General features: G+C 36.1%; 1 pseudogene; it reads right to left on the bottom strand.

Moving 5' to 3' along the window:
• Positions 1–361: 361 nt before the first annotated feature.
• On the bottom strand, positions 362–2,449 carry LOC129306645 (homeobox-leucine zipper protein ATHB-20-like; annotated as a pseudogene).
• Between the last annotated feature and the right edge of the window lie 5,862 nt (positions 2,450–8,311).

Raw genomic sequence — 8,311 nt, 5'->3', positions numbered from 1 at the left:
CCTCTTTTATTTATTTCTTTTTTTTTTAACCTTATGATTCTTGCTTTATAAAGTCCCAGCCAGATTTGGCTCTTCATCCAATAACGACATGCTTCCTCCTTAGCTAATCTTTCTCCAAAGCCCCTTTTTCCCTTATATCATCTCATGATTCCAAAGCACCAACATGAAACTAGTATTTTTATATGTTTATACACTCGAACATTGCACGCACTGAATCCCATTTATGCCCCATACTTGATGCCAGAGCTGGAAATCCACTAAGGGGCACATGTGCCTTGACTTGAAGTTATCATTTTTTTTATATTTCTAATATAAGCATATATGTGTGTATATGTCGCAATTTCTAGCTCTGAAGTGCATGTGGTATGAAAAAGAAGTTGCATTAACTACTCAAAAGTCCACCAATTCCTCACATGATGATGAGTAGATCATATGTTCAAATTTTATACACCATATGTTACTTTACTTGAGAAACGTGAATTCAAACCGAGAGTGGAAAAAGCCTAGCTTCCTTCCAATTAATCTCACCTCAGTCATTGTGAAGGTTCAGTGAAAATGGTGCTGCTCGTGAGGCCAAGTCCAGAAATTCTGCTGCTGATCATCAATACTGTTGTTGTTTGTTGAACATGTTGGAGAAGGTTTGGTCTTGGAGGTCTGATCTTGTTGAGAACTGGAGAAGTTGAGTTATGCTGGTGGACTTTAGATTGGATCCTACGAGCTGGCTTTTACCGTTCTGAGAACAAACAGGACTGTTCCTAACTGGTCTTCTTGAAAGGTCCAAATTTATATCTGAGCTGCTATCACTTCCATTATTGCTCCAAGAACCCTCCGTTTCTTTCTTTGCGAGGCTCACTGTCGTCCCTCCTTCACAGTGATCTCTTCCTTTCAGAGCTTGTAACTGCAAACATCACAGTAAAAATCTAAACACTGGTCATGGTATGTCAACCATGTATTTGATGATACCCATGTTTTCTTCCATGCGGGTATCACAGAAACCAGTTAGAGACTCGGAAGCCCACCAAAAAAAAAAAAACAAAACAAAAGGAAAAAGAACAACAACTATAATAAAATATATCGTGTGAAAGATGCAGTTCAGAATTTTTTTAGTTCTGTCACACTGTCATTTCACAAGAATGATCAGATTTAATCAAAAAAAAATGAAGTAAATGAGAGAATCGATGACTTCAAAAGTCAGTGATACATGTGGGATCAATAACAAAGTCAATGAAATGGAGGTTTCGCAGTAAATGTGAGGCACCAAAGTTCAAACGAGAAAAAGCACTTCCTTTTACAATAAACAATAACCCGGTTCAATGCTTCTAAACACGAAAGTGTGACTCAGCAATTCAACATCCAAATTTTTCGGTAGAAAAGCTTTGTCTACATTGACATATTTCCTATAGAACTGAGCAAACTGGGTCCAGCAAGTCAGGAAGAAGTAAGAAACCCATTCTAGTTCTCAAATCCAAGCATCGATATCGATCGACCAAGAGTGAACATTAGTTGTCAAATGGATAAATCACAAGCGAGAGATCCAACTGCTCACTACTTTTCCAATCATGTAAAAATGATGAAGACGCTAGAATTTAGTAGATAGAGATGGGAGAGAAATTGAATAAAGTGATACCTCTGCATGAAGTTTCTGGTTCTGAAGTTTAAGAGCATCGTTGTCGGCCTTGAGAGCTTCGAACTGTTTCTTGAGGGATTCAAATTCTTTCTCGAGGTTCTTGGTCTTCCATCGGGCTCTCCTGTTCTGAAACCAAATGGCGATCTGACGTGGCTGCAGACCCAAAGCCTTGGCCAGCTCCAGTTTCCTCTCAGGCTCCAGCTTGTTACCGACCTCAAAGCTCTTCTCAAGCGCCTTAACCTGCTCCATGTTCAGCCTCTTCTTCTTCTCCCCTATCTGCATCGACCCATCGTCCGACAAATCATCATCCCCATTCACTTCCAATCGCACTTGCTCTCTATCCCCGAAACGACATCGATCTCTTCACCATGAAGGGTGCAGCGCCTGCGTTTTCACGAAAATATCACAGCGGGATTTATGAAATTAAATTAATCCAGTAAGATAAAGAAAGACAGATAAAGAGAGAGATGAGTAGGTTTTACGAGTTTGAAAGCGTTGGGGTGGTAAAGGAGGGAAGGATTTAAGAGATGGGGAGGAAAGGTGGGGATCGTGATGATGATCTTCATGGGAGTGACTGGTGTGAAACATGAAACTGTGAGGAGGGAAGGCCATATGTAAAAACTGGGAATTCAGATGAGATGAAACGACGGAGGAGCAGTGCAGGGTGCTTATGGTGAGTCTTTGTCTATAACAATTTAAGGGGGCGCCGATCATCACAGGGTTTGGCTCTCACTCTCATGGTGGCAGAGTTTTCAGATTCAGAGAAAGGGAGGATAATGATAATGGATGCACACAGACTCAAACAGACTCAGAGAGGGGGGGGGGGGGGGGAGCGAAGGTGTAATTTTTGCTAAAAGTATAATCAAAAGTTTGGAGCCTTCCTGGACCCCCCACCCCTGATATAAATGAAAATAGATCTTTCTCTCTCTCCATATTCTACTACAGTATAATAAGTGTGTAACAAATCGACTTCGCAATAAAGATAGGCTATAAATCAATGATTCCGGAATTAACTTCCAGGCCAAACACAACTATTCTTATTTATGCATATTTTGGCCTTACATTATTGTTCGCCATGGCTCGGAAACACAGAGCGGGATCGACCAGTCTGCTCTGCTGAATCCCTGACCACACCAAAAACCAAATAAAAGCAGAAAAACCAAGATCTTGGATCCGTTTTACTAGTATTTGTTTGCTGGGGAAATCTAGAAGTTACTTAGTTAGGTATATGATTGCTTAGATATGTACATAATCCTCGAGCGGTAACAAAGTTAAGGTGTGCATATACTAGTACTCTACAAGTCCACATAAATAAGAGAAGTGAGATTAAGGGAAGGGGGGCAAGAAGGACAAAAGATGCCAACATTGACAACTTTAATTGGAATCTTGCATCTGTTGCACAGGCCAAACAATAGCCACTTGATTTTATGTGCTCAGAGAGGTAAGTTGTTAGGTCATGTGTGACGAGGAAACACTGGCATTCCGAACATGAAAATCCAGAATCCAAGGAGAAGTATATGTATATTATATATTATTTTCATATACATATCATCAGTGCTGGAAACTTGCACTCGGAATTTGATTTATTAATTAATTAATGAGATCTCTCGCGTCGGCTCCATATATTTGGCTATTTTGTATTGCAGATACTCTTATTGGTAATATATATATTCACTCCCCTTATGTAAACATGCTTACCTAATTGCACATGTTATTAGCATATTACTGCTATAACCTCAATGTATAGTTATATAATCTTAGAGCCCAGAAAGATGCAGGAGCTAGCCTCGTCCTGGAACCGGCCTGCTGAATTAATTAAAGTCACCCCCACTTTTTTCCCCTCATTAATTATTATTTTAACTTCTCAATATTCTTAGTGCCTGATTTTAGTACAAATCCCTATTAAATGAGAAAAAGCGGGATTGAGGCAGGCATGCAGTCAAGTTTTGTGGTGAGCTGATTAAATGTGATATTATTGTATTCCATGCTTCTTATTATAGTGTTTACATATAGCGATCTGTGTGAAGGATGAAAGTGAAAAATGAAGGGAAGGGAGGGAGGATGTGTGGGAGACCCATTTTAGTCGGGTCGAATAAAAATAACTTGGTTTTCTTATAGTGAAGCCCTCATTGATGAGGAAAAAAATTTAAACACGTTAGAAGAGATATTTGTAATCAATGAAATTTGATAATGTAATACACTATTACATAAAGAGCTTTTCACATCGCTCGTGTATGGTATCTACATTGCTATCGGAGTACGTAGAACGGGGCAACTTAAAAAGTTTGTATTATTTATTTCACTTTTATAATTGATATGGAGAAGAGAAACCACATCATTTTTACAGAAAAGGGACGTGGTTTCTTAATAAATCTCATCGTTTTTTTACTTAAAAATAACATGGTTTATCGAGAAACCGTGTTACTTGTACATCAAAATTATTCAATAACATAACTTATTAAACATGTTATTAAAAGAGATACTTTTTTAATCCTATTTATAGAACAGGGAAAAAAAAATTTTTTTATCCTATTTATAAATGGCTCATTAAATTTTCATTATAAATTTCTCTATGTGACCACCATTAAATATTTAAAAAAATATATTGTTAAAATATTTATGTTTAATAGGTGTAAAGTTGAGAAATTATTAAATTTTTAAACAGAATTAATAAGTTTTTAAGTTTTCATTAGTTCGGGTGAAACATGTTAGAAATACCTTATAAATAAGATCAGAAAAATATTTCTAATTAATTAATTTAATAATGTAACATCAAAATAATATAACTTGTATATATATGTAAAGAGAAAGCGGTGGGGTGGGAAGACAGGAGGACTAGTATAGGAGGTAGAGAGGGCATCTTCGAAGGGGTACTTGCATAGAGTTGAATTGATGAATGAACCTTTTTCTTTTTTGAATATAAGGGCAGGGCGTAAACTACGCAGAGATTTAAAAACAAAAAACAAGGTCGTGTCATTATATTGAGTAAAAGAACTTCATGAAAGAGGAGGTCATTGAGAATCCTGATCATTCGAATTTTAATGACGCACTAGATGAGTGATGAGTTGATATATACGTGATTAAAGGGTAACAATCCAATCCAGCATCGTGACACTTTTGGTATTTTTTTTATACTAAGAATATTCATTTTGAATCGGATTGAGAGCCTAGATAGAATCAAGGTAGAGGCCAACTCTAAGGTAATAGTCATCCAGCAAAGATTAAGGCCTTTTAAGAATGGCTGAAAGTTCAGGTGCAATTTCAGGGTGGAAAACATGTAATAGAGGAATATATTTTGTCCAAGTAGCATTGTCACCTCTTATAAGGGCAGCTAGGACACGGCGAGGATGCATGTTTTTGAGGAAATAGAGAAGATTGAGAAAGGAAGGAGGAGGGGATAACATGGGAAGAGAAAGAAGAGAGGGTAGATGGGATAGGGATGTCTTTTATATGCAAGGGAGGACATATCATTAGGTACGTTCCCTTTTCCAGTGCTGACCGTATCTATGGCAACCTCTCCTACCCCACCCTTCTTTCCTTTGTTCGCCTTTTCCCTTCCCCATGTGCCTTTGCCTTCCCCCCCTCCTTCCTACTCTTTCCTTTATTCATTTTCATATCTTCCCATGTTACTACCTAATTGGTAAGAGTGGTGAAATCATACTCTATTTTAATTCAAAACTCTAATGTTTAAGTTTATAAGTCTTTCCTATTTATTATATACTATTCCTCCTATTTATTATATACTACTCCTCCGATTTTATTCATAAGTCACTTTTAACATGTTTCATCATTATCAAGAAAAATCTTAAAACTTATTAACTTTGTCTTAAAATTTAATAAATTTTTAACTTTGTTCCTATTAAATATATATATATTTCAAGGGTAAAGAGCCAAAATACTCACAAAGTGGTTAGTCAGGGGCACTCGATATCCTAAAGTGTAGGAAAAGGGCATAAATAACCATAACTTTACGCGAGTGGGTGCAAAAGTGATCAAACCGTTAACTTTAATTTAACATTATTAATTCTGACCGTTAAATTCTGATTGTGCATGTCATGTGTCAATCTTTGTTGACGTAGACTAATAAAAGGGCAAAAATACCCACAAAACTGTTAGCTAGGAGCAAAAAAATCCATAACATTACCAAAATTTGCCAAAATTTGTGTAAAAGTAGCCAATTTATCAAGTCTCTTAAATGTTAATCGTTTAACTGACACCTACATAGAAGTTAACTATTTTTTCATTGATGTAGATAAAAATTATTTTTAGATGAAATTTTATGAAGGTTGATCAATCATTGTATGATGTTAAAATCCATGCCATATGATTTATTTCCATCACCACATATCTCGCCTCCATGCCTCCCTCCCTCCCTCCTCATTTTTCTTGTTTGCAGAACCAGAGATTCAACATAGTGAGATAGATTGTACACAATCGAAGATCGAAGCTAAACACACAGCTCTTACACCGCCCTATTCTAAGAACATTGTCACAATTTTAAGTAATTTCATTCATAATAAATTCAAAATTTTAAATGATTTTCATCACTGCTGCAAGAAAACAAACAATTTAATTTAATATTTGACCAAAATGATATTTTCTCATATAATATTCATACAATGATCGATTAACCTTCAGAGAATTTCATTTAAGAATATTTTTTATTTATATCAGTGAAAAAGTGGTTTACTTTTACTTGGATATCATCTAAATAGTTAACATTTAACGGATTTAATGAATTTATCACGTTTGCACCAATTCTGGGAACGTTATGAGTATTTTTACTCTTAGCTAACGACTTCATGGGTGTTTCTGCCCTTTTATTAGTCTATATCGGCAAAAACTAACACGTGATATGCATAATTAGCTTTTAACAATTAAAATTAATGATTCTTAGTTAAAGTTAATGGTTTGGTTATTTTTGCATCCAATCATGCAACTTTATGAGTATTTATGCCCTTTTTCCCATTTTAGAATATTAGTTGCCCCTGGCTGATTACTTTGTGGGTATTTTTGCCCCTTTGCTCATATTTCAATAATATATTTTCTTTCTCTAACATTTAATGGAGGGTAAAAGAGAAAATTTGTGATGAAAATTTAATGACGTGACTTATAAATAGGATAAAAAAATTTACTCTCTTTACCTTATAAATAGGATCAAAGGGAGTAGTTATTAAGTCTAACTTTATCCGATATAAGATTTCTTATATCATTTTAAGTCTATTTATATTTGGACAACCTAACACTTATTTTATGTTGAGTTGCTACATCTCTTTTCTCGTTCAATCCCGGATCTCATGTGGTAGTCCTCCCTTGTTTCACTAATATACATGTGTATATATTCAACGCGTTTCCCTATAAGACAATGATCCCCCTTCATTCCAATTCCCTTCTTTAACCGCGCTACTTGCCTACTCAGATTTAATCAATGAATTCTCGTCACTCTTTTAGCTCATTCTCTTGAGATTTTTCTCCATTCAAAATATTTTTCAATTTTTATCACCTTGTTTCAACCGACGAGACAATTTTGATCGGTCAAAGAAAATGATTGAAAATTTGCATAATGTTCGGTTTATTCTGATAAGGGAGAAAAGATCAGTAAAGAAGCAAGATGGATAACTTTCATTCTCGAAGCATTGTTGAAAAATCAAATGGGTAACCTTATAAAATCAAATTCTCACTCGTTGATCTTACTGGGCATGAATACAAGTTAGCTGTCCAACGATTGGAATCAACGACAGTTGAATGCGTGCCATAGGATAACCGATAAGAACAAACAAGTGTTGTATGATATAGGATAATCGAAACATTCTTTGTAACAGTAAGATTGGAGCATTATTATTGTGGGAGTGACCAGATGTCTCTGTCGTGACTGGCTATGTCTATAAACATAGCTTTGGCCAAATAGGGTTCATAGAGTAGAGTAGATCATAGAAATCTGTGATACTATTACAGCGCACTTCATGGCAACTAATTCAAAGAATCAAACATGGGTGTTTCCTCCCGCCCCCACATCGTACTATCTGCTAGAGCACATTGTGCCAACACGAGCCTTCCCGACCCACAATATTGGATTTGGAACCACAATTTCCAATTTTTTATTTTTATTTTTCCGCATTTCAATTGGTGGTCCCTGTGGGCTAAAACATCATTTTCGGCTTAATATTCGAGTATTTCCCTTTAACAGATGAGGAATCATATGGGGATAATTAGGTGTGCGCCTGTAAGCCAAGTGGACGACAGATCATTTCATTTGACGTCAAATGTCTGCTGATGCCATCATTTTCAGCGCTCTTCATATGATTAAACATCGTTGCTATTTTTGGGGTTTTGAAATGAAAGGAATCGTATTCATTGTTTCAGAATGATAATTAATTAATTACTTAACACTATCATTACTAACAATCTTAAGAGCTATCAAGTCACCCTAAAATGTCACTGTTACGTTGTTCTTGATTATTCTTCTATCAACGTTGTTGCTGCTGATGCTGGTGAAGGTGTTAATTATTGCCTCTGCTTTTTCGTTCCTTCAACGCTGTCGCTTCCAATACTATTTTGGAATATCTCAAAAATCGAGGTGTTTAGCAGGAAGAAGAGTGAGTGCACGCGCGCACAATGGCAGGCCAAAACTAGTTGAAATTATAATATAGTGTGAAATGAGAGTAGGATCAAGGGAAAAACAAA

This window comes from Prosopis cineraria, unplaced genomic scaffold (assembly GCF_029017545.1).
Source record: "Prosopis cineraria cultivar Desert tree isolate PC_DT_omini unplaced genomic scaffold, ASM2901754v1 PC3, whole genome shotgun sequence".
Classification (NCBI taxonomy): Eukaryota; Viridiplantae; Streptophyta; class Magnoliopsida; order Fabales; family Fabaceae; genus Prosopis; species Prosopis cineraria.
This window is presented reverse-complemented; position numbering and strand designations above follow the sequence as displayed.